This window comes from Dromaius novaehollandiae, chromosome 16, assembly GCF_036370855.1.
Source record: "Dromaius novaehollandiae isolate bDroNov1 chromosome 16, bDroNov1.hap1, whole genome shotgun sequence".
Classification (NCBI taxonomy): domain Eukaryota; kingdom Metazoa; phylum Chordata; class Aves; order Casuariiformes; family Dromaiidae; genus Dromaius; species Dromaius novaehollandiae.
The window spans coordinates 13459217-13485760 of NC_088113.1; the positions used below are offsets into that span (position 1 = coordinate 13459217).

General features: G+C 38.2%; 1 long non-coding RNA gene across 1 annotated transcript; it reads right to left on the bottom strand.

Annotated features, from left to right (window-relative positions):
- Positions 1–4068: 4068 nt before the first annotated feature.
- Positions 4069–5693, bottom strand: LOC112982898 (uncharacterized). The gene is made up of 3 exons (XR_003259097.2): positions 5457–5693; positions 5127–5249; positions 4069–4849 (listed from the first exon to the last, which is right to left on the bottom strand). It is a non-coding gene; the product is annotated as an uncharacterized LOC112982898 (long non-coding RNA).
- Between the last annotated feature and the right edge of the window lie 20851 nt (positions 5694–26544).

Here is a 26544-nt window from a genome sequence, read left to right on the forward strand (position 1 = left end):
ATTGACTCTATATGCAGCTGGTGTAGTTAAGATTAGGATTGCAATTATTTTTTGCTGACTCTGTCAGTTTGAGCTTTTCTAGTAGAGTATCTCTAGAGGGCAGTAAGGATTCAAAGCTGCCTCAATATAAATATATATATTTTTGTAGAAATGACAGATCATCTTTGCACAGCAGTAAAGGTTACAAGAGTGGGTGCACATGTTGCAGTGTAGGGTAGAACAGCTAAAAGCACATAAAGCACACTGTACACTCTTCCTTCTCATAGCATCACCCAGCCTGATATTTCATTGCACATTTATATTCTAAATTACTTAAAGTATTTTGCTTTTAATCTTGATGTAAAGGTACAGCTAGCATGCAGTTAGCAGTGTGCTTGGAGAAAGCGATGAGAAAGGACCTTTCTTGTTACGGAAGATTGTTAGGGTTAGTGGAGGAAACTGAAATGTATGGCGAAAAAAAAAAGAGAAAATAGGACAAGGGTCCAAACTGAAACCTTTGATTAACACCCTCGAGGGCTGGAATTAGAATTTCATCTTTATCTCTACTGCTTCCAGAGTGCTGGTGATACAGAAGCTAGACTGAGGTCCAAATACAGCAGATGTGATCACTTTGTGGCTATAACATTACATTTAACAATGGAAAATATAAGATTACAAGTATAATGCTTGCTGCGAGGCCTGTTTTTCCACAAATTAAGTTTACTGGCAAGAAAGGCATGAGGCAGCTCTGAGGGGTTTGAAGGCTTCGGAGCTCCCCTTGCATCATCCCCATCACCTTTGTGCACCCCACTAGACAGCGATGCAGGTAGGTGACCCAGTGAGACAGAGAAAGCGGGAGCAGTGGAACGGCGTCCACTGCACGCAGGAGAAACGAGGGAGCAGGAGCCAACCAAGGAGAGAAGAAAAGCACGTGTACTAGGGAAGAGGCCTGACAAAGGTGGGTGCTCTAGTGGATGGCCTTTCTCTATCCCAAGGCAAGATGTTTGATGAGGAATCTAGTTCTGGCTATACCTTTTGATTGGGTGAGTGAAAAATTCTTGTTTTATCTTGCCTGATTGAAAAAGCAGGTGGGTATCTGGAGTCGGGTATCAGCTTGCTGTTTTATTAAGAGGCTTGTGTATCGAGACCATCCTCTGCTTCAGACAAATCCCTGACAAGCTAAGCTGAAGAAAACTTAATGGGATGTGCTTTTCTCTCTCTCTCTCTCTTTTTTTTTAACAGCCTTTAATTTTGTGAGCACAAATTGCAGGAATTAGCTTGTTGCTGGCACCCACACAGCAGGCAGTTGATTGAATCTCAAAATTTGTGGGTGCGAAGTGGGAGAATGGGATAAATTCCCGTTAACACCCTTTTATGAATCTAATATATCACTTAGGAAAACAATGTCTAATGAGTTCCACAAAACTGGTGTTTCTAAGAGTTCATAGCACTTTCCTTCTTGTCTTGCCCATAGATTTAGTTCTGAAGGCTCCAGAAACAAAGCAGAACATAGTAAGCTTTGTGGGTCAGGTTCTTCTGGCTTTACTTTCAATGAGGAGTAAGTACCCCATCTCCCAGCACGAACACCCTCATCTAGTAGAGTGAGAGGTAAAAGTAGGGTAGAATAGAGTAGAATATTTTCAATCCTTTGAGGATTTTACTACAGTAGTAGCTCTATGTTAATATATGTGAGGCAGCCCTAGCTGCACTCATGGTCATTTGTGTGTTTAGCTCTATCCTAATGCATCACAAGCTTCTGGACAAAAGCTGGCTTACACCTGGATGGGTTGAAATGTAGGAATAGTGTATTTGCAACCACTGCAGTGGAGCTATTCTTTAGACTCTCCCATTCCTTACCTTCTCTATTCCTATGATTTCATGGTATTGTATTTTAAACATGGAAAGGCCTGGAAAGCACTTTATAAAGCTTTTCCAAGAAAATAGTCATGTGACAGAGAAAAGGTTTCTACCACACCTACTCTTGTATCCAAATGGCCACACTAAAAAGATGTGCGTATGATGCATATAGTGGAAATTTGGTTCTTGTCTTCATTACACTTAATTCTGCTGGGATAGTAGAACAGAAAATACGGAGTAAGAGAAAGGATCTTGGATGCAGTCTACTTAGCTTATGTTCTGTCTAGGCAAGACAAAGACAATGAAGGAAGACAAGTGGCCAGAAAAGGTTATCAACAATTATATCAAAACCAGTATTTGATAATAAGGTGAATCTACTTAAATTCCGCTTGGTGATGCCATGAATAATAAAAGATTTTTGTGTCATTCCATAATATCTTTACATAATGTAACACAGTCCATCTCTATTTCAATGAAATAACAATTTGGCACTGATTTTAAATAGGGCAAATATGGTTAAGTTTGAGCTGTGTTGTTTTCAGCCAGATTCAGGCAGGCTGATTTCTTCAGATTTCTGCAGGTGCCCATTTTATCTGTATTGTATAATTGGATACAAAGCTCAGAAGAGGTATAATCAGACATAAAATTCTGAGGTTCAATTATTTACAGTGCATAGACAAAATAGCTGAACCCTAAATTTTAAGCTCAACACGATGTGCACATTTGGAGAACCTAACTGAAAACATGACTTATAATCCAGTATATCTTGAGAGTCAGTGGACCTCTTATCTCTGCTACAATGAAGTTCCCCAAATTTAGTTTGCTAAGGAGTTAGCAATAACAGCTGCTACTCCTTGCTTATTCTTTATTAATTTCCAAGACGCATGTAGAGATGAAGGCAGGGATCCATCCCATCCTTTCCCACCTTTACTGCATATTAAGACAAACTCCCTCCTTGCAGCTGCATCTCCAGGCCTCTCAATTACCGACCTGAATCCTCCACCCATCACCATCCTCTCTTTCAAGCCAGAGCCCTCCAGACACCAGGTTTCAGTGTCACTCCTAGTCCCTGAGCAAGGAGTGCACAACACATGGGTTGCTCTTGAACTGAGGGGTGCTGGCTAAGGCCCTTGCAGTCCCAGGATTGTCACCACCAGCTGCATTTCGGCACTTTACCTGCAGCTTCAGCGAGAGCCCTGAACGGAAAAAAAGGAGCTGCCTCTGCACGTCACATCTGAGCGGCTCACACACCAGCAGTGGTATGCTATCATGTTTTGAGAACTTCAGACGTATATCATCATCAACATATGTGCAAGTGTTATGCCAGAAATTAAAGTCTGGGGCAAAAATATCAGTGGGGCACTTTAAATAAACAACCAAGACACAACTTTTAAAAACACTAGTTCAAACAGAAAATTGGAATGGTATGAACAGTATATGAATGGGCTAGATTTTATTGTAAGATTATATTTTTGAGGAATACTAAATTTAGGATCTAAAGATGTTCATACTTGAATATATTTAAATAATTACTCTGTAAAATATTCATCCTACAATCTGTATTCTTGCTTTTCAGGTGTCTTAGCATCTAACAAATCTGTATTCCTGACCTTAAAAAGTATGTTTCTTGCCTGAAATGAATTTAAACAATAATGTAAAATGCCATAAAACTTGAAACCTCCTATGTCAAATCAATAGGAGATTCCTTCAAGATAATTCCTTCCACGTTTGCAAGACAGCCTGGAGTTTCTAGTACAGCCTCATCCAGCATTTTCACCTGCGACCTCTTCCCTTCTCTCTCACACTCTTACTGGTCAAGTGTCCTCTCTTGGTCTGTAGTGTGGTAACCATGTTTAAGGTGTAGGTTGACAAACAGATTTTAAGCAGCCCACAGCTCATTTCAGACTCAGTGCTCTGACAGTTTTGCAGGTGCAGTTGTTTGCACAGCTACATACTGAATCGTACTGAAGATCTGATCTCAAGTAAAAACAATCCAGGTTATATTTACCAATCTGTCACTGGGAGAAATGGCATTAAGGTAAGAAGTGCTCGTTACTGGAATTAATGTAAGGAATGGTTTCCTGATCCATTACTACTTTTTGAAATTAGAACTTCACCTGAGTAACAGTGAAAAGAACTTACACCCCCTTACACCCAACACAATACACGTGATGAAAATCATTGTATGGGATTTACATTGTAAGTAGTCATGGAGCTTTCACTCTCCTGTTAGGTTATTTGGTACAAGCAGTGAGGCTCATAAATAGGGGTAGAAGTACCCCTTCAAAAGAGGAATATCCACCTAAAATAGATCTATTTCAAAGGCAGTGGCCCAAGAGCAATTGCTATTTGTGGTCCTCAATATAATTCAAACCACACTGTCTCTCAGAAAAAGCTTTTAGTTAAGGGGCTATGATTTTAAGAAGGCTTTATACTCCATATGTGCACTATGGATCATGGAACTAGGAAGCAGTAAAAGTTGAGTACAGCTAGTATACCAGCGACTGACAGCGTTATGACTTTTATCAGTTGTGTGAGAAATAAGTCCAGTCTTAGCAAGACAGTTAAGCCAATATGACCATACTCCTATGCCATAGATTTATGATACACAGTCCACCTTATAAAGCAAGTGTTTAGAAACCAAGGGCTTGAAAACTCTTGTTTGGGCAAGTAGTCCTTGTTCTCAAGTTCCAGTGAACTTCCTTTGCTTCAGCCAGAGCAGGCCCAAAAGAAAGCACTACACGAAAGCACTACACGAGTAAGCACACAATAAGAGATCCAGGCCAATGAACGTACAGCCTTTCATGTCCTAGGATAGTCCAGCTTGCCTGGCAGGAACATGTAAAACAATAAGCCAAGCATTATGAATTCATCCTCTGGAAGATACATGGACCAGCAGAGCAGACTTGGACCAGCTTATGGCTCTGACGATGACATCTCCTATCACTTATGCCTCAGTTTTCCCATCTGTATAATTGGATAGGTAAAGTTCTTTTGCAAAGTCATTTTACATCTGTAAATGAAAAAAAAACATAAATGTCAAGTGCTGTTATAATGAAAAGTATTTTCGTGGGTTGTTCAGAATGAGGGGGAAATCCATACTGGATACTGTGCTCCTGGAATGTTATTTCAGTAGCACTTTTATAGCAAGAGTGCTTTCCTCCAAAAATATAAAGGTTTGAAAGGATAAAGTAGATCAAATTTACTGGTTCAGAATCAGTCAGTTACTCAATGTTACTGCAGTTCGGAGGAGGCGAGGGGAAGATGGGTGATTTCAGTATGGTACCTACAGGGAGATGTGTGCCAGGATTCAAGTCTGGTGATTCATAAGCTGTTCGTCAGTAGCTGTTAAATATCTGCTTTTTGCCAACGCTCACTGTTTCAGTCTGCCAAAGATACTGGATAAACAGTCGCTGTAAAAAATTTATAGTTACTCTGGGGAAAACAAAAGCTTTTTGTGGCATAATGCAACATCATAAATTAAAACTTTTTTTAAATTAAGAAGTTACATCATGTTTTGATGTAATGTGATGTGGCAGGTCATGCTTTTAATTTTAATAAGCTTAAAAAGAGAGAGAGAAAGAGAGAGAGATTTGGGAATATAAATATTGTTTCTGAACCTGTAACATCTCTTGTTGGAGGCTAGCGAAGCGGGTTCACCTCTGCCATCTGGGTTCAAGTCTTATTTCAAGAAAACAATTTGAAATGACTTCTGGAGGTATCAGCATCAGTTAATGAACTGAATTTCCACTCCACAGACCTTCCAGGAAATTGCCAAACAGCATTAGCACTTCTATAGTATTTGTCATACTTAGGTATTGCTGTGCTTTAAAAAGTGCTGTCATCTCCAGCTTACCTTTCTTGAAGTGTCCTATAACTTACAAGCATCTTCAGTTAAGAAAATTCAAACATGAGACACCCAGGACTGTGTTTTGGTGGTGCTTAATAACATCTGTGCCCACTGGTCACAGGAGCGAACGCAGGAGTGCCAGCACATCTCTGCACAGTCGGTCCTTAAACGGTGGCATCTCCTTTTGGAACTCAAAACTGAAACCTGCCATATTAGCAGCCACTTGAAGATGTCAGTCTTTTTGGCATCATAAGGTTATCTCAGAGAAGAGAAGTCACGTATCTTGAAACCAATGTGACCAGAGCTTCCAGCGTAGCTCGGACTAGGTCTGCAATTAGGTACCAAAAAGCCCTGTACCTTATGAACACTACACCTGAGTCTTCTTTCAAGAAAAAAACAATTTTTTGTTTTTATGCAAGAGAGAGCACAGAAGGGATATTAGGCTTGATTTGAACCTCTGGTCACTGCTGTAAGAAATGTAAAGGGTCAGGCACACTGCGTATCGCAGAAGGGAAATAATCCATCCAGCATTCCACCTCTTGAATTTTATTCATATTTTCAGCTCCGTCAGTGAAAGATGTGGGCTGAACCCTCCATTTATTTAGTCATATCTGATATGACTTTATCAGATGGTTATTCCTCTGTTCTTCCTTGCTCAGTCTGATTTGTCCATATGTGACTCTTGGAGGGAAACTGCCCTTATAGCACATTGGCTTTGGCTTGCCGAGGGATCCTGGATCTCTCATTCCCTCAGGTTGGCAGAAACTTGGCACTTGCTGAAGAAGTCTTGCCTAAAACTTGGGAGACTGAAATAGAGAATGACTACTGTAATGCAGCTGAGTAATGTGGTTCATTTCAAGCCGCAGAGACAACCACCTCACCCTCTGCAAAGCCTGAGGTAATTGGTTCGGGGCTGTATAGGGCACTTGTCTTTCACTCTCCTTCCTAATTTCTTTTTTCAGTCCCCTTATTTATTTTCCTAATAGATCATTTTTCCATTCTAACTCTCATTTTTATATTTTTAATCGTATTCAGAAGAGAGGAAAAAGGGTGACCCATTGTCCTCGTAAGTGACATCTAGTCTATGACTTGACTGACAGGAGGTACCATTAGAATAAGCATCCCTCCTCTGACGGAGACTATCCGTGTTAACATTTCTGTACTCTGGGCTATATATTTGATCTTACATAGCTGTAAATTATGAGTGACTCCATCAAAGTCAGAGGCATTACTCCAGTGCTAACATGGTGTAGGTCAGCTCAGATTCATGCTTTCAGGATTTCAAATGTCTCATTAGGGTTCCTGTTGTATTGCTGGCTACTTCGTTCACGCAATTTTGTATGTGGTTAAAACTAGCTGGCAGAAGTACCTGGTATGTAAGCTTCGCACAGGAATTGTTGCCTTGAATTTCCCAGAGACCAGGTTCATGCTGGCATTAGAGCTTGGCTATGGAGACAGAAGTGGACATCACATTACTTCAGTGTAAGTCATAGCAGGGCAAAATTAAAACATTTAATTAAAATTTTAAAGTCAGAAGCTACAGGGCTTTGCACAGTTGCATCTAGGCGTGGGGGAGCATGTATTTGCACAACTACAGGACTTGTGCACGTCACCAGGAAAGAGATACAGGCATACGCAGGTGGGTCCAGCCTATCAGCACTGACAAGCTAAGCACAGAAAAGTATGCATAAGTCTGCATGCACACAAGACCTCCTGTTTAGTTATGCTTTGTCCTGACTTCTTGGCATGCAAAAGTATCCTGTATATACGTTTACCTTACTCATATGCAAGTTAAATATATAACTACATTCCACTCTTCTCTGAAGAGGGATCTGCTCGTGGTCTTATGATACTACTCTACCAATTTTCCTCAAATATCAAAATAAATACATTAAAAAAAAATCCATCCACAGAAAGAGTCTGAAAGGTGTAAGGACAAGGAACACCCTCAAAAACTTTATTCCGTTTCATGATTGATAGGCTTCATTACTTCAACTTTGCTGTTTGATCAAATGGCAAATCATGTAAATATGCCATGCACGAGTGTCACAGCAGTTTTTAAAGAACTAAAGTTATAGGTCAAGCAGCAATTTCCCAGAACAATCCCTCATGAAAGCAAAGATTTTCTTTCTCTAAGCACACATCAGACCAATCTAATTTAGTAGGGAGCAAATTCACTTTAGTGCAGACGGACAATGCAGACGTATACACTACTTACACCCTTGTTAAGTGAAATTGGGATAAGTGGTACTAAGTGGGTGCATAGATCTTAAGCTTGTCCTCTTCAATAGGGTGAATTTTACCCTTAATAAGAAGTGTAAGTAGAGCATCAGTGTTATCTAGATTCTTCTGAAGACCATTAACACACAGCTGAGTTTCACCATAAAGATGTAGCAGAAAATGTAAATTAATTGAGTGCTGTTTTACTACTTATATACTTCTCACTTATTGCTTCCCAGTTGTTCAGACTGTGGACTCTATTATCCCTCATCCAAACGACATCAAAACCCCCCAAGCTTTTGGTTTTATTTCTGTCATTCCTTCAGGGGCTTTTTTTATGCATTTCTGCTCAATTTCTGGTATTTTATCTGCTGTAAATTTATCATATCACAACGAAATGATAGTTACTTAATTTAGCCTGAGACCTTGAAAAGATCTACTTCAACAGACTAGAATGGAGAGCAAAGTGAACAAAGCTCAGAAATGCGTATTTGGTACTAGCACTCAGAACAAACTAGGTATTAACAGCCACCGTTCCAGCTGTCAGTGAAGAATGGATGACGATGACATGCCACCAGGCAAGAGAGAGGATTCAAAACATATCTGAGGTAGGGAGACCACCAAAGGACAGTTTGGCTGGGATTTTCAAGCTGCTCTATAAATGTGAGCACTACTATGCTGTAAAAAGCAATATAATGATTATATGACCAACAGCTTTTAAAATACTTAAACAATTTATAGTTAAATCTCATAAAAAGGGTACTGGTTACCGGGGGAGGAATCACAACAGTATTTAAGTACAAAATGTAGAGGAAAGGCTGATGGGAACTACATCAGTTTGATTTTCAGTTATTTACCTAATTCAAGCATAATGCTCCATTTTTTATCCATGGGTTCTCATATGTTTGGCAACCTGACCTTATGGATGTAAATTCCCTTTAATTGTTATGAGACTGAGGTTCCTTAGTATATGAGTCCTTTTTGAAAGACAAAATGAAATGCTTGTGAAAACCTTATATCAAAATTAAGGAGCTACGCATGGCAGAGCTGAGAAAATTACTGCCTGATGGTGAAGCTGGGAAGAGGAGGACTGTACAGAGACTTTCCCCCAAAGCTCTTACCCTCACTCAGACAGCTCAGCCACGTAGGAGGCCCAGGGGCCTGATTTCTAAGGCATCTGAAGGGTATGGTAGGGAAAGAGCAAGACAGGGATAAAAGACCTTCTGAGATGGTTCCCGTGCAATTCCCACAAACCTCGCAACTGTGGTCTGAGTCCCCTTCTCTACAGGAGGTAGCATTCCTAGCGCCTAGAGAAGGTCACTCATCCCATTCCTTTGACAGTCTCCCTTCCTCAGAAGGCTAAAGAAGGAAAATACTCTAAGTATCCTGAGCAGTCTCTTGAGTGAATTTCATTAGATGTTCCCAAGGAGGTGGCTTGAATTGCTAACAAAGCTTGCAAGATTCCCTTCACTTGTTTTGTTCTCTTTTTTCCAACTTGACCCCAAATCAATCTTACCTCTGGTTCAAAAAGCCTCGTTGTCCCGGGCAAATGTAAATGACACCTCTGTGTGAGAGTTAGTGATTTTGGCTCATGGCCCTAATATTGTTTCATTGCTTTGTACATCAAAAGAACGTCCTCTGACACAGACATTGGTTTACCTTAGCTGGAGTGACTCATCATTTTCCCACAATTAAATTTTTGAGCTCTAATGCAAAGCAGACTTATCTGCTTTGACAGGACAGTACAGAATAAACAGAAAAGACTAAATTTGTATTGGCAGCTACCACTGCGCTGCAGTTATGAGTAATACAGCATAACTAGAAAGGACACCAAGAAATCAAAATAGATTCTAGTTGCTGGAGAACCAAAAAAGAAGAAACATCTGATGATCCCCAGTAACTCTGACTGTTTGGTACTGTATCAAGACAGCGGCTGGGAACAAAAGCAGGAAGACATTTCCTTGCTTTCTCCCCTGTCTATATATTCTTTCCATTTATTTTAATGATTATTTTCCTGGGCTTATTTAAATTATGCCACTCTATTTGGATATAGTTTTTATATGCTAAATATACTTAGGGAAAAAAGTATCCTTACAATTTGGACCAACATTCAAACATACAGACTTCCTCAAGCCCACACTCTGACTCACTCAAGCCAGCACTTCCCACGCAGTCTCCCGTCTACGCAATTCTCCATGTTCCCACCGAGGAGGCGGAAAGCTCGGGTGCTGTGTGACCCACACAGTTACACAGACAAACCCTCTGCGGTGGGGGAACTCCAGTGGTCCCATGAGACATGCCTGGAAACAACTCCATCCCTGCACTGGTTTAAATTCTAGTTTGGTTTGCGATGGCTATGTCCTGAGGGGAGTTACGCAGTGTCACAGCCACGTGGTGGGGGACATCTGTCACACCTGGAAGTGCTAACGGAGGAGTGGCAAGGAGGAGCAAAGTGAAAATAAAGAGAAGTCAATCTTTACCTAAAAATGCAGAAGTTGTCGTTTCCGTGTCTCTGCTGAACTTAGCGGCCGTTTTCAGGATCCAAAGGGCCAGTCACCTTACAGGGCCAAAGCAGTGAGAAGAACTGCAAAAGTTCTAGAAAGTTTCTCTTGCTGGGTGAACTGCTGCAGGAATTGGCCACTACAATAATTCAAAGCATGTCCAGCTGCAGTTCAACATATTTCAACAACTTTAATCCAATATATTGTCACCTCCTGTTCTGAAAAAGAGGTGATCAACATGAGGAGAAAGACCTCTCATTTCCAGTTGAATCTTACCTTGGAGATACGTGGCTGTGGAAGGGAAATGATCTATAAACTGAACATCTTTGAAAAAGTATCTTCAGTAATTCTTTTTCTAAATGAAAAGATATGCACTGAATTCAGATGGTTTTAATTCCATCCAAGTCCGTAGGCCTAGTGTTTCTGACTGGCTGGATGGCAATGAACCAATCACTTGGAAATGTTGGGCACAGGGACATAGAATTTAGATTATGTGCTCACATCATATTGCTCCAAATTTACATGTGCAATTACTGTGTCTGCACACACAGATCAATAAACAGCATGCTCAAATAAATAGAACTCATTGGTACGTGCCTAAGCAAATTAGGACATGATTACATGCAGTTAAAAATTTGGATTCCAAACCTTGGTACACTTCTCTTGTGATATTTTGTAATTGCTAATTGCAACAATATCTGTGCAGGGTATGTAATTCAAAATGACAAGAGTTCTTAGCAGGTGAATAAGATCATTTATTGAAACAGCAAAATTATTGCCAACGTTGAGAAAATTAGATAAAAAGGCAAGGTCCAAAGAAGCTTATTCATATCAGATATCAACACTAGTGGGAGTAAACACAGAAAATTGTTACCTATATGTGACAATAAATAATTTAAATAGTTTATAAGGGAACAGAATGGCTTGGTAGGGTTTTTATTCTTCGATATCCTAGACAAACCAGTAATAACCTACAGCTCTGATCATATATTCATATTTTGAACTACTTACCTATCGTATGGTAAGTTTAAATTCTTCAGAAACCCTTGAATATGAATATACATGACATACAAACTTCTCATTTAGAAAGCCCACTACCCACTGCATAAAGGAATTTTATGGTATACAGAAAAGACTATGTGAAGTCTAATTTCACTGCTGAATAGCATCTAGTATAACTTTTGGTCCTTAAGCAATGCTTGGAATAATTCCTTCAAAACTAATATAAGCCCTCATGTTATGATATGTCATATAGGTAAACTAATGGCTGGAGAAAGTCCTAAAAACTTCAGTAATGCTGTAGAAATGCAAGGTTTAACATTTATGTGCGCACTGCAAGCCTTGGGAACTTGGTCAGAAAGTTGTGATATTAACCAGACAAAATATACCAATAATGTCCAATGCCATCAGTATGCAAAGAATAGTTCTTCAGAGAAAGATGAATGGAGGTGGCTCTGTGCCAGTGTGTTTTTGGACTGCTATGAAGAGGTCTTCGCTTTAATTAATTTTTAAATATGAAGCATCAAGGACATGATATCATCAATGAGAGGTACAAGAACATGTCTCTTGTCTTCCAACACGAAATAATATTTGCTGGATGCAATGCAGGAAAACCTCTGTGTGCGCTCATTTTTGTATACATGTCACAACATAAGAGGACACAGATGTGACCAGGTCTGCGCATATCCTGCAGGAGCCAGTGTGGTTAGAGATTTGCCCCATGGATCACCATAAAGTGATCGGGCACTTTTAGGCTTTCAGAGGCCACGTGCATTCTGGATCCAAGCCTGCAGTCCAAATGACAAGCAACACAGGCTCTCGTATTACATGGTAAGTCCTGACTTCTCTACAATAACTTCTAAGGCTTCCCCAGGACTAGGTTGTGGCTACGCCGCTGTGCAGGCAGCCCAGTTCAGTTTGCCATCTTAAAGTTTTCTTTTGGGAACTGGGATCAGCAAGCAAGAAACTAGAGAGTTTCACAGAGCAGTAGAAGTTGCTATTAAAAATAAGGATATAGCAATAAGAGAAAAGATTAATGTAAGTGCTCTCTCTTTCTTTCCTAAGTTTTACATAATCCTGGATGCTTGAGACCTATTATCCTTTAGCCCTCCAAGACAGTGTCCGTGTCAGTTTGCTCCTCATAAATAAATCCCTGATAAACCGGCCATCACCTTAGAACAGAAGGAGTTTTTAACTGATTATAGCCCTTTTGATCTGTTTGCCCCCTGTCACGCTGAAACACCTGTATAATTTTGGCCGGAGTCTGGAAGGAGTATTTCACAGCTCATAGCTCATGCGTTGTTTCTTAACCCCATGTCCTGTTTACCAGAAGTGGTTTTATCTGGAGTTTTGGTGTTGGCTCCCTGCTTATTTCCTAACAACCACTTAATAAGTGAAACTCCCATGCATAAATATGTAAATATAATATGTGTATATATATATACAGTAAATATAGTCATACAGTAAACATTCATGCCCAAAGTCAGTCACATGCAACATTCATAAATTAATGCCACAGTCCCATGTCCTTCACACTTTTGTTTTCACTTTAAGATTCTTTTTTAATAAGAAATAATGAACATCAACACCCAGTTATTCAGTAAACCAAGGCATATAAGCAATTAAATTAAATTAAATTAAATTAGTACAGCCAAGCAAACAAAGCAGGAATCATTCAAGTCCTGTATTTAGGCTGGAGCCATAATGATAGATTGAAGAATAACAATACATTCCAGTAAAGACAATTAGTATTAATTTTTTAATTTATTTTTGAAAATCCTAAACACTAAGAAAATACTAATTTTTGTCACAAAAGACTCCTTTTAAACAGTCTTTTCCTCTCACTTCAAAATGTGACAAGAACTAGTCTTTTATAAGCTTCATGTTACTGGAGTATATTCAGCATTATCTTTTACATACAGTTTTAGCTCATATCCTCCTGGGAGTCTCTACCACTTTCCTTGAATGTACTAAAACAAGGATTGGTCAGTCCAGAACAGTAAAGGATGAAGGCATTAAAGAATAGTCTTGGGTCAAGAATTATTATTGCTAGAGGCCTCCAAAATCTAGTTATGGGTTTCAGCAAACCCTGTGGGCTCTTATGATAATGCTTTTCTACAGTATTATTGTTATATGGCATTAAATCAGTCAGATTCATGAGCAACAAGAGGTCAATGTCTGATTGAAATTCATAAGGTCAAAAAGGAAACTAAAAATCAATTTATAAGATATGAAGATTTAGGTTCAAACTATATCCATGAGCAATAAAATTTCACATCCATAAATGTAAGAAATCAGTTATTAAACTTGAGGGGGGGGGGAAGACTTATTAAGTTTTACACACACATAAGGCAGCTAACACATAATTTTATCAGACATTACTGAAATCCTATGTGTAATATAAGAGATGATGGGCTAAAATGCTAAATGGTTTAGCACTAAATTATTAAGTGATGTATCCCTAAGGTATTAAACAGATAAGAAATGCAGAGCAGGTGTCTCTCCCACCAACTCTTGATCACTAGTTTAAGTGCATATTGATAACAAATGCACTTTAGAGGCAAAATAGTATTAGTAATATTTTTGCTGTATGAAAGCCTCATGTCAGAATGACTAAAAGCTTCTACTTGACAAAGAAATGTTCACATATATATATATTATATATATATACACATATATATATAAAAAAATCATGTTAAATGTTAGCTCCCTGTAGAACAGAAACAAAACGCCAAGGTATTGGAGTCAGTTTGATACTTATACACAGTAAGTAAATAATGTAGGTGGAATAACAACTATACCACATTAAGAATGAGAATTATAACATGCGCACTTACCTGTTCTGAAATGAAAATCCATTTTTATTAAGATTACAGATTAATGGAAGTTCGTATAAGCCAAAAAAATAAAAAATGTGATACCACAGTAAACTGCAGTGATTGTACGTCTAGCCAAGACCGTCAGTGCATTCCATGAGAACACTTTTTTCATTTGATTTTAATTTTAAAATTTAAAAATTTTTAATTTAACCAGCTCTCCTGCTTTCAGGCAGAAAGCAAGCAGAGTGGTGGTGATGTCCTCCGCAGTGTTAATACCCCATCCTGTGTAAAACGTTTGGGGAGGAGTGTGTGTACACTTGCTTGGAGAGTGGTGTTTAAATGTAAAATAGAGATTTTGACCCTTCTCTATATCCTGCCCCAAAAGCAAACTCACGAGGCCAAACATGGAACTTCCCCCTCCTTCAGAGCTTTCTTCATGCCCCCTGTTTTGAAAAACTCCAGCCCTTCCTGGATCTCAGGGCTCTTGCTGCCTACCCTGGTGTTGCTGAGAAACCTTCTGGGGCCGGGGCTGCCGTCACCAAGGTGTTCCCAGAGAGCGTTTCATTTAAGAATGAAGGTAAAATGCTGCTTTGTAGCTCTCCATAAAAGAAGTTCGACAATGTGAACTCTGCATACTCGGAAGACTCGGAGGGCAAATAAAAGCAGCCTGTCAGTGTCCTGTTAATAATAATGTTTGGGGTTGAGCCATGTCATTTGGAGCTGGATATATTAATGCTCCATTACAGCTCCGGCTCTCATCCGCCTCCACCCTTTTCTCCTTTGAGCCTCTCTCTTTAAAATACACTTCTTTGGTGAGACTAAAGAATCTGATAATGTTTAATCTTGGTAACTCAGTTAAGCTAATATCTAGCCTTTAATTGCTATCTTCATCCTCTGCTGTTCAGCTTTCACTTTTCCCTCCCCAGATCTCCAGGCCCGGTTAGCACCCCACGGATGGGAGCCGCGCGGGCTGACGCCCTGTCTCATGCAGCTGAAAAGATTGATAAGGGATAAAAAATGGTGCACAGGGCTCATGCAAGCCTCAGGTCTCAAATTCGGTCCAAATGTAGGTCCCAAACAAATCCAGGATGCCTTTTCTTGAGTTTGACGCTCCTTTCATTTATGTAGCGGTTCCAATCCAGGTATAACACGAGTCAGAGGCCCCGAATTGGAACATCAGCCTTAAAATAAGGGGAATTAAAAATAGTAATGAACACTTATTTTTTCCTGGTATTATTCTGTTTTTCATTAGTCTTTTCAAGTTGGAGACTAGCATTTATATTTCCAAGCTTTGCTCTCTGGCTGGGAATGCTAATAATTACTTTTGAAAGATAAAAATATGAAACTCCTGGATAATAACATGGCTGTAGGGATTTAATGAATCCCCGTGGGACTACCCAAATTGCAAGAGCAGGCAGCATTACGTCACATGATGAGGATACAAGATGTGTTCAGAATAATCACGTAAAATTAAGGCAGATGATAAATTTTAGTAGTTTCCCCTTTATTTTTCTGTACATGAGCAAACTGCCATTGCTCAGGAGCTGCTAATGTAATAAACAACAACAAAAAAATCTGGTTTAAAATGAAAAAGAACATACTTGTGCTTGTTTACAATGATTCTTTAGTAAAAGTGTTTAACACTTATAGTTGTTATATTAGCAACATATTCATATAATAAAGTTTAAATTATAAATCATTATATAAAAGGATACATTGTATGACTAGCAGGATACCTAAACACTACTGTAAAGTGAAATAAAGATCTATTAATGCAATAAACCTACTTAATAAAAGTTGCTTTCATATTCAAAACCAAAATATTAAAGCATGCTCCATATCTGAAAGTCAAAAGTGAAAGAATAAATTAACTAAGGTTAAGAACCTTGTAGCAGCTGACTAACAAAGCTCTAGGGCATTATAAAATTTCATGCTCTTGTAATAAAAAGGATAAGGAATTGGCTAGAAGACCACTAAAAGTTAAAATAAATGAACATAAAGTAGATGAAAAAGCTTGACACGACTGAGACCACAAATGTGTAAAGACCAAAGACACAGTTTTAAGCCATTAGAGGACTGAATTAAATGCAAAATGAATCCTAGCAGTAAATTAATAGAAAATTACAAAGGTAAATGAGCTCTGTTTCACAGTTACAGAAAACTTTTTATATCATTTTTCCTTCAGTACTTGAAAACATAAAAGTGTGATGAGTTAAATTCTGGCACATGCCCAAAACAGAAACAATTCCTAATATTTCTGCATATAGAAAAGTCACATTTTATAGAACAGACAGAAGCATGATCACACAAGACATTTTCCACTTAAGATAAGGAGGGAGTAATTTACCACTTAAATCCTCTTAAAAAATTGGCTTTATGCAGTGTATTAAAGAAAAGTTTTACTTCTCAGCTCAGACCCACCTTCCTTTATGTAAACCCTCAAAGGAGATGAAGAAAAATGATTTAATTTTTTGTCCTTGTTTCGTTAACCCCATTATTTCTTAATCAGTATACAAGACTGAGAAGGGAAGATCATAAAAAGGCAGAGGAGTTGCAAGGTGTTGAACAGTATATTACAATCTAAAGCAAAGAAACAATGTCTTCCAGACAAACTGCAAGGCAGCCAAAATCCGTAATGCTTGCAAAATTAAATATAGTCAAAACACACAAGCAAACAAACCTCTGGTGTTGATATGTCCTTTGTTTTTCCAAAGCCTCTAAAGGGAAGGTCCCGTGTCTGAATAGGTTCTGGTTTGAGCACTGCAATCCAAGATGCTAAGAGTGTAACTAAGCATTATTGGTGCAATCTGTCTTTCTGTAAAGGTCTATCAAAAGACCTTTGCTGTAAACTGAGTCTCATTTTATGTTTTGAAAAGTTCTACGTGTCATATGACCAAATTCCTCCTTCTCATATATAGCCAGCTGTAAGGCACGTCTTAAAAATATTTACTCTTCCACAGTCTTCAAAATAAACAAACTGCAAGCACCTTTCTAAAATGACCAACAAGCTAGTTTATACTAACAACACAAGTAGAATAACTGGAAATGAAAAATTTGTGTCCGGCGTTTGTAGGTCTCTTTACCAGCGTAACTGCAGATAGCCGTTAGGGCTCGCAGTAAAACTTCTGAACTTTGGCTTCAGCTGCTCATTTTGAGAAACTGTCTTTTTCCAGTCCTTCATTTCTGGATTTTTGTTTTGGCCTTAGGTGCTCTTTGTGGGTGCTTTACACCAGCGTACCTTGACATCCAAGAGATTATTTAATTGGTGAATAACAGTCAGAAGGCCCCAAAATATGAAAATAACTCATCTAACCAATATATTTGCCACTACGTATAATTTACTACAGAATATCTGTCAGGCTTTACATTTCCCTATGGACAATGTTTTACAGTTTAATAATAAACACAAGCAGTATGTCCGCAGGGGGCATATGCACTAGCAGTCGAGACCCCATTTTAAAGCTCAGCTATTTACAGTAGAGGTACCACCAGTGGTTCTGCAATAAGGATCTCCATGTTTTAGCCCAATTTTGAGTTTCACCTCATTGTCATCTCCGCAATAACCTTAAGAAAAAAACAAACAAAAAAATCCTTTAATGACTAAAGCTGAAGCTTTCACAGTAATTATGTTTGGTTTGCTGGAGACATGAGAGCAATAGTAGATTAGGAGGCCTGATATCATGGCACACTGCTCGATGTGCTGTAACTGACATAGTAACCATTATTTAATCACTGACTTACCTACAGCGATGACAGCATGACAGTAAGACCCTCCTCAGTCTGCTTCATTACTTTTCTCCTCATGCCTTTATAGAGCTGTAAAATAGCTTTCCTGCATGTTTGAGAAGACACATCCTAACAGGAAGGACGCTTCAGCCAAGTCTGTGAATGCTTTGCCGGACACCACCGCAAATGCCAAAATGGCCAGCGAGCTTTGAAACACAACTATTCCCCTTTGGGCAAAGATTTCTGCAGAGATCTAGAAGTACAAGTCAAGAGTACAAATTCTTGTAGCCACCACTTGTAAAATGATGCGACCTGCCTGGGTAATGTGACAGCTACACTAATCTCTGGGAGAGGACCTAATTATTCTGTCAGTTATGTCCAAAACTAATTCATTCAGTTAAAAAAACATAGTAACTTTTGGATGAAAAATTTGGAGGCTGACTTTGAACCTTTGCTAAGTTTAGGAGGAGTAAATTAAACTCTTTTGAAATTAAGAAGCTAGTGGAAGAAGTTGAAGCTTAACAGCATTTGTGACAATGGACTCCTATACCAGCTTTCAAATTTTTTGCAAGAGTACCATCACTTCTCTTCATTAACAAACTGTCCTCTTCCTTTTTCTAGACCAAAGCATCAATCTGACCATTTCTAATGAGATATAGGATAATACTGCATGGACCAGACTTGCTTGTCAGCCACTGCCTGATGGGTTTAAAGTAAGAAACGATCCTTCATTAATTAACCTTCACTTTCTATGTAGATTCACTCATTGAGATGCAGGTAATTAAACCAAGGTCATTTCAAGGACTGACAGAGGAAAAACAGCAATGCAAGGTGCTGCAGTTGCTTTGATAGAGGACTTTCACTACAATTGTTTCAGTATAATAGTTATACATACAAAGTTGGCACTCTTTTTTAATGACAAGTCACCCCAAACCTGAAGAGGTTTTGGACCTAACTTCATAGATTTTGCATGGCTTTCAGGATAGATTAGGAAAAGAAAATATCATGAAATTGAAGAAAATTCAAGATAAAAAATAGAAAGGAAAAATACATGCGACAAAAGCAGACCACCTTATTGAGAGAGCTTAACTGTGACTGCCTGCTGAAACATCCCTGCAGAAAAGACTCAGTCTTGAGTCTCAGTTTACAGTAATGTTCACCAATTAAAGAAGAACTATTTAAGTTAAAAATTTCATGCTAAAATATATGTAGAATTTAGCTTCTGGTTCAGATTCATTGACTTTCACTGACTTCTAACCCTTACCAATGCACTGATATAAACCTATTGAAAACTGCATGATGCAAGCAACTGCTTATTCACAGGTAAAAGATTCCAGTTATGAAGTTGCTGTAGCTTGGGGTTATAACAGTCGAACTTTTGTAGCTCCTCCAAATTAGCCCTTACACTCATCCATGATATGTGAAATTCCAAAATTCGATCACTGTTGAGAGCAAAGTGAATACATTCAACCTGCAAATAGCCCTTAGCTCTTTCCAAGTGGTTCCCTTATAATTTAAGTGCGAGATTAAAGTTGTATGTTATAGATTTTAATAACTATCTTCCATTTGGTTTGCTGAGTACCTCTCGCTGTGGATTATATGACCTACTCACCAGCATGTCCCATTATGAGCACTTAACCTTGAAAGTTGTAAAGACAGAACATTTAATCTGTTAAACACAATCAGAATCAGAAGGTTATATAATTACAGGTAATTTGGCTTAGCACTTCTAATACTTTCCAATTATTAAAATAAATTTTATCAAAGATTTTCTTCTTGTGAAATGACAAAGAAGCAATAAATATGGAAAATTTTGAGTATTGTAGAACACAAATATTTGTTGAAATGTATATAAAAATTTGTTTCAGTTAAGGCCTTCAGTAATCATTGGTGTAATAAACTTTTACAAGCAAGGATATGCAAAGAACGAATTTTAGTGTTAACGGCTATCCTTGTTAATGCTTAGATTATGCTTGTTAATGGCATTTCTATGCTTGGAGATCGGAAGGAATTTGGAATTCTTTTTCTACAAATGTTTCTGATATCTCCCAAATGTGGCAGGATTACTCATCCAGACCTTTGTCCACCCACCAACCACAGCTTGCATTTTGATACCTAAGTATTGAACAGATATTGCTGAAGATATTAAATGAAATAAAAAGCACTCAGAAAATTACTATCTTCCCATTAAAATTCTACAGCTAGGCAAACAGCAAACTATTTTCATTATGAAATTAAAAATTAAAAAAATTAAAAAGTATTAAATTATATGCTACAGAAGGAAAGACTGAATGTCATATAACAGAGTGTGATCGTGATGCTTAAAGCTCTGCCAGAAAACATTCAGTTTTTATGGTGATGAGGGATATACAGGATTCTATAAAGATTATAAAAGAAGTATTTGTTCAACTTTTAAGTTAGTTAATGCTTCAGTAAAGAGATTTTTTCTGTGCCATTTTACCATCCATAGATGATTCCATTCCTTCAAAAAGATTGCCTTCAGTAGGCAAAGGATTCAAGTGTAATAATGCTACAATTAGATTTTAGGAAAAGGTTGATCATTGCAACCTAGTGTATTATAAACAATAAACCAGTAAGAAAAGTTTCATTTAATGTTTTTAAAACAGAGATAGAAAGTGAGGTCATCAGATAGATACTGAAATCTGATAATCCCAGCCTAGATGTTAATTATCCATAAGAACCAACAACAAGCAGTGAAATGACGAAAAGATCCTGAAGCTGGAATACCCGTGTAACACCCGTGAGCATGCCTGACACACATGTAATGCACTTTAAAGCAGTGGCCTTGGACAGTGCCATGGGGCTTTCCGCAGTAGTGCTCAGAAGCAAACCGTGATGTAGTGGGTTTGGGCAGAACCGATGCAGCCGCATTTCAGAGGCACGTATGCAGTTACCAGCGTGCCATGCACACGGAGGGCACATTTGTTCGCGTGCACACAAGTACCAGATGTGCACGGTCATGAAACAGTCACATGCCAATTAGAACTGCATTTGACATGCACATTTTATGTGAATTACTAGAACTGTAAAAATGAGCAATTAAAACTGCTTTTCATTTGGAAATTTGAATTTTCAGCACCACCAACATTTTTTCCCAAGAAGGCAACACTGTCAAAATGTTTTGTTTATGCAAAGCTCTAAAAGGAAAAAAACCAAACAAACTAAAAATATGAAGTCAGCTGAACCTGAATGGAGCTCCAATTACACCCAATTTTTTTAAGCTTTTGCTGAAAGTGTTTGAGCTTAATTAGGTTAAGTTATTTCAAAGCATGCCCAGTTGTTGTAATTTGTTTATGATACAGAGTTGCTCTTTGATCATGAATGTTCATTTTTATAGAAACCCTGTTATAAGTCTCAGGATAAGAAATGAAGTGAATTGAGTTTGTGGTAAGAAAACTCAGAAAAATTTAGGAAGCTCAGAAAATAGCAGTCTTATTAATAAAAGAAAGATGACACTTTATTTAGCTAGTGGGGGCACTTGGGAGGGAAGAGGAAACTAAAGTGTGATTGCTTACACATCCTAACTGTGATTCATAAGAATCAAGAAGATCTGGTAGCCTTTGAAATATCTTTAATAACCTGTTATCTAGTCTCAGTTTGAACTTTGCCAGTTCTTGGGCATAGCACCAGTAATACCCACTCATACTTTCTATCCTTAGAAAACCTGCCATTCATTCTCCTAGAAGAAGGAAGCGAAGCACTCTCCATCCTCAGAATTGTTGTTTGATTCTAATATTTTGAAGAGATTTTACCACAGAGGTGAAAAAGGCAAAATATAGTACAAGGGGACCTAAGAAAATACTCCAGCTCTTAATTTTAAAAGAAAGAACCTTAGCTGCTAGTGGAATTGGGTAATAAGAACATACTCAGACTATATTTATTTAAAAGCATGAATCTAGGTTAGAGGCTTTAGGCTGGCTTTTTCAGCTTCTCTCTCTTTTTTTTCTCTCTAAATCTTTAACGTGGTAAGATGGGTGCATTAGCTGCACAGTTTTCTAGCTGAAGATCATCCAAAATACATGAATACATCCTGGCCTTTGGGAAGGGCTGTATTCACAGAGCATTTAAATGAGTTTTTTCAGATATTGCATGAAGATATTTTTGCACTCATAGGGGAATAATGCAGATCTTTCTAAGGTTCTCTATACCAGCGAATCTCTCTCTCTCCTTCTCTCTCTCTCTCTGGAACTTGCTGCAGAATGGATAAGAGCTTCAAATGCAAAAAATGAGAGCTTTAAGACTGTACTTTAAAACTCTGCTAATTTTTTTTTAATGCAATTGATAGCCTAACTTGTCTACATGCGGCCTTGCACACCCAAGGATGCCATGACTGGTCATCTCTGTGCAAGCTCACCTGATTTATGTACCTATTAGTCATTGATGCAAATTAGACATGCAATGTTTGTACATTTTTTAAATGTAGATCTTAATGACTCATCTTCCAAAACAAAACTAATGATGTTGAAGAGCAATATGCAAATATTTTTTCATTGACAGTGAAGTCTTGAAGAAGCAGCCAAGAATCCTGTAACATTAGTAAGAATAAAAAAATAATTTATAGCAAGCAACTAAGGTGACGAGTTCAGTCTCTTTCCCCTTTCACAATTAACTTTGAATTAATTCTACATTTTTCAAATGTATTCAATATCCAACATTTATTTTGAGTTTGTGCCAGATTTACAAAGGTTTTTTGTCAACAAGAGCTGGACACATCAGCTGTTTAGCCACTTTTTCAAAGCTTATTAAGTGTCTTCTAAGCTATATCTGGTCCTAATATTTGGTCTTCACAGTGGACAGAGACTTCTTTTATTGGTGATCTTTGCAATTTTGAACACTAAGATGGATTAGTTATGCTGAGTGAACTCAAATCACCTGGTATTATTTTTGCTCCAATTAGACTGTGTTTGGTTACTATATCCTTATTTAAGAGTTTAAAATCTGCTTTCCATAAATGTTATGTAACATTCCCCTAAAAACTGCTATTTCAGTTAACATTTCTGCCCATAAATCACTCACTGGAATATTCAGAGGAAGCAAATATGAAAGGGGTGTGAACACAGCTGAAGGCTATTCAATGTTTTATTCAAGGGAGTTTTCATGGAAAATATTTTGAGGTATTTGCTTAGTTCTAATCTTTACCATGGGACGCCCTGGAAATCCAATAGTAATAGAAGTGCCAAAACTTGAAAGCAATTAAATATGTTTGAAGAAAGAAATTTTCATTTTATGGTTGTGTTGAAATTTTGGTGCAGGAAGGAGGCAGACCAGCGTTTTCCACTGAGCCAAATTCCACAATTCTCTCAGCCTTCAGCGGCTTGGAAGGCCATAGATCTCACCTAAGCTGTGTAAGACCCGCTGTAACTACAGTGAGCTTTTGTTTTTTGTCAATATTATTGCCAGAAACTTGGCTATTGCTGCACACCAAGCGGAGGAAGGCTGTTTACAATTCCTCTGAAATACTGCAGGCAACAAAAGTGTCTTGGGAGAGAGGTCCCGTCGGAAAGGCACCACATTTTAGTTTTGCCTACATCCAGTGCAGCAGGGCAGTGGAGCCACATCTCAGCAGACACTAAATGAGACAGCTCAAGTACCGAGAACAAAATAGCCCGGTAAATTAGTCATGACTAAATTAGCCCAAGCAGAGTGTCCCTCCACGGGAGGTGAGGCACCTTTACAAGACACAGGTCTGGCACGTTTCTGGTGACCGAGAAGGTACTGAACCTATGTGGCCCTTATATTTCACTTCAATGGGAGCTGAGGAAGCCGATCAGATCACAGAGGCTCTCAATAACTTGATGAATGGCACCTTCAACAGGGGACTAAAAACTTCCCATGGTGCTAGGGCTTCATTGTGCCTTTCTTTGTCATATATTAGCAGTGTGAGATGCCACTGGATTTTCATGCTTGCAAGAGTTCAGCATCAACCTTTAGCTGAGCATTAGCACTTTTCTTACTTCACATTCAATGGGTTCTTTGTCTGGGCTGCATATTCAAATAGATAACAACACCGAGAATTCATGGAAATTCAGTGCCCTCTTCCCCTCCTCTGATAAAATACAAGATAATAAAGACATTGTATCTGAAACATATTTGGTCAAATTTTGGGAGACCAAAATGCGGAGGCATTTCATAAATTAGGAAGGATGGATAAACTTTTGTCGGATAAAAAAATGGCGAAGAGCCATACAGCTTTTTTTTCCCTTCAGGATTCAGCACTTAGCAGCTATTCAATTACTGTTTCAAGACAAAGCACAAATGCAACAGCTACTTTACACTATACTTCATATTTTACTTTCTCATGAATATAGAATTGTATTGCTGATCACACAAGCATCACACATCTAAGTCCTAATATCCACAGCCTCAAAAAGCTGATGCCACAGAAAAGGATTCTTTTTATTGCATTTCAATTGTCTGAATACTCAGAGAACTGTAGAATCTCCTAGCTGCTAGAGGCTTTCATTTAAAAAAAGTAGGAGGCAATTATATACTATACATTTTGGGAGCTCATTTATGGGGTACAAGGAGATCTTGGCAGATTTTGTTAAATATGATCAGCTAAATCATGCAAGCCTAACTGAAAACCACGGTTCCACATATTCTTAGAGCCAATCAACATAGTATTTAGGTGACAAGCAACATTTGTTAACTGTTCTGACATCTTCTTTTGGCTTCATAAGTCATGATTTACGTTCACAGTGTTCTTTGCAAATATGAACCACACTTTTTGTTTCATATTTTATACATGCTTGAGCATGCTTTGTTTGTCAAGAGTTGGCTCTGGCCAAACGCACTGAGTTAGAAAACCTAAATCCAGGGAGTGTTCTGAGTCCCCATGATGTAAGCAGCAACAAAAAACGCAATGTTTGTCTAGCGCCTAGCAGCCTTAATTGTACCTAGTCTTTTAGCCCAACCATAATTTTCATGAGAATTAATAATGGTTGTTCAGTACTGCTTGACGAAGCAGAAAACCATCCTACAAAACTGGCAAAATGATTACTGGCACTTTTGTTGGCATCTGGATTTGTACGGTTACTGCTGATCAAAAAACCCGACTTTCTCGGAGGTGAGCGCTCCAGATAAGGAGGTTAAGGGATACTGGCAACAGGGCAGGGTAGTGCAAGAGGGACTTACTTACACTACAGACATCACTGCCTACATTGTGACCATTTTCTGAGAAGAAGAGACAGCTCACTTGCTTTAGCAATTCTACTTGCCTGCAATAGTGGTTGCAACAAAGTTGGAACACCTGGACTTGTAAGTGGCATGAAAAACATGCAATTGTTCCCTTTAGGAATGAGATCTTTACCAATTAATAAAACATTGTAATGTAGGTGTTGATGAGATATACTCTCCAGGCTCTATCCAGGCTTATTATTTCAAAAAAAGAAGAATTGGATAACAAAGGATAACAACTGTCTCGCATAAATAACAGTAACATAGAATACAATACATGAGCACAAAATACGAAATCATAAAAGCTACTTCATATTTCTCAATATATACTATTCTCAGTATATACTTTTCCCAATTCTGCCATCAGTTGCAGGGTACAATGACTTTACACATTGTAATTGAGGGCATAATTGAACCAATTTTCTATAATCTTCTATACATTCCCCAAACAAATCCTAAGCTACCCCAGAAATGCATTCACATTAAATGTCTCTAGGCTCCACTTTTATCAAAGATCTTTTCATTCCACTGTTTAGTTTATACTGGTGTCATTAGGAAATATTAGAAATGTTAATATTTTAATATAATGGGGTATACGCAACAATTTTCCTTGCAATATCAACTTTCTTGAAGTTATGAAAATCTGAAGTTTTTCAATAATAACAATAATAACAACAACAACAATAATAATAATAATGATAAAAGAGCCAAAAGTCAGAATACCGGGTGCTGACCTCCTGGATAAAGTTTGATACTTTCTGAGGAATCAGACTAGGACCCGAGCTAATGCATGATCTGAGGAAGAAGAAAAAGCGCACCTCTTTTTCCTTATTCTAGATGCTCATATTAGATATTTAGATGCTTAAGTCAACAAGTGCTTCAGCACATGCCTGAATCATGGCACTCTGTGACATAAAATAATGTTTGATAATTTGCACAAGGCTTGAAAGATAGCTAGTGATTTGTTATCCGTAAATCCAATGAACTTTTGACATATCCTGTTGCCTGGGTGAGGCAAGACATCCATTCAGTTACTAATGGGGGAAAGTTGAGGTATAGTATGATTTGTTTTACTGATGTAAATGTTGTACAGTGCTATATTTTGTGAATGATGATAGATCTAATGAAAGCATTATCCCTTAGCTACAATGCTAAAGCATTTTATCCTGAGTGAATTGCTATGAATAAAAATTCTGAGGTGTTTAGGCATTCAAAAACACAGATGGGGCTAATGAAAATCCTTTCAAGCAACTACTGGCACAGTTAAGCACTAATATTTTAAAAATTTGGTTGCTCAACTCTTTGAAGACTGCAGAAACAGATCTTTTTTTTTACTGAATAAAGATAGCATATTTCAAGTACGCTGAATCATGCAAGATGCAAGACACCAAAACTC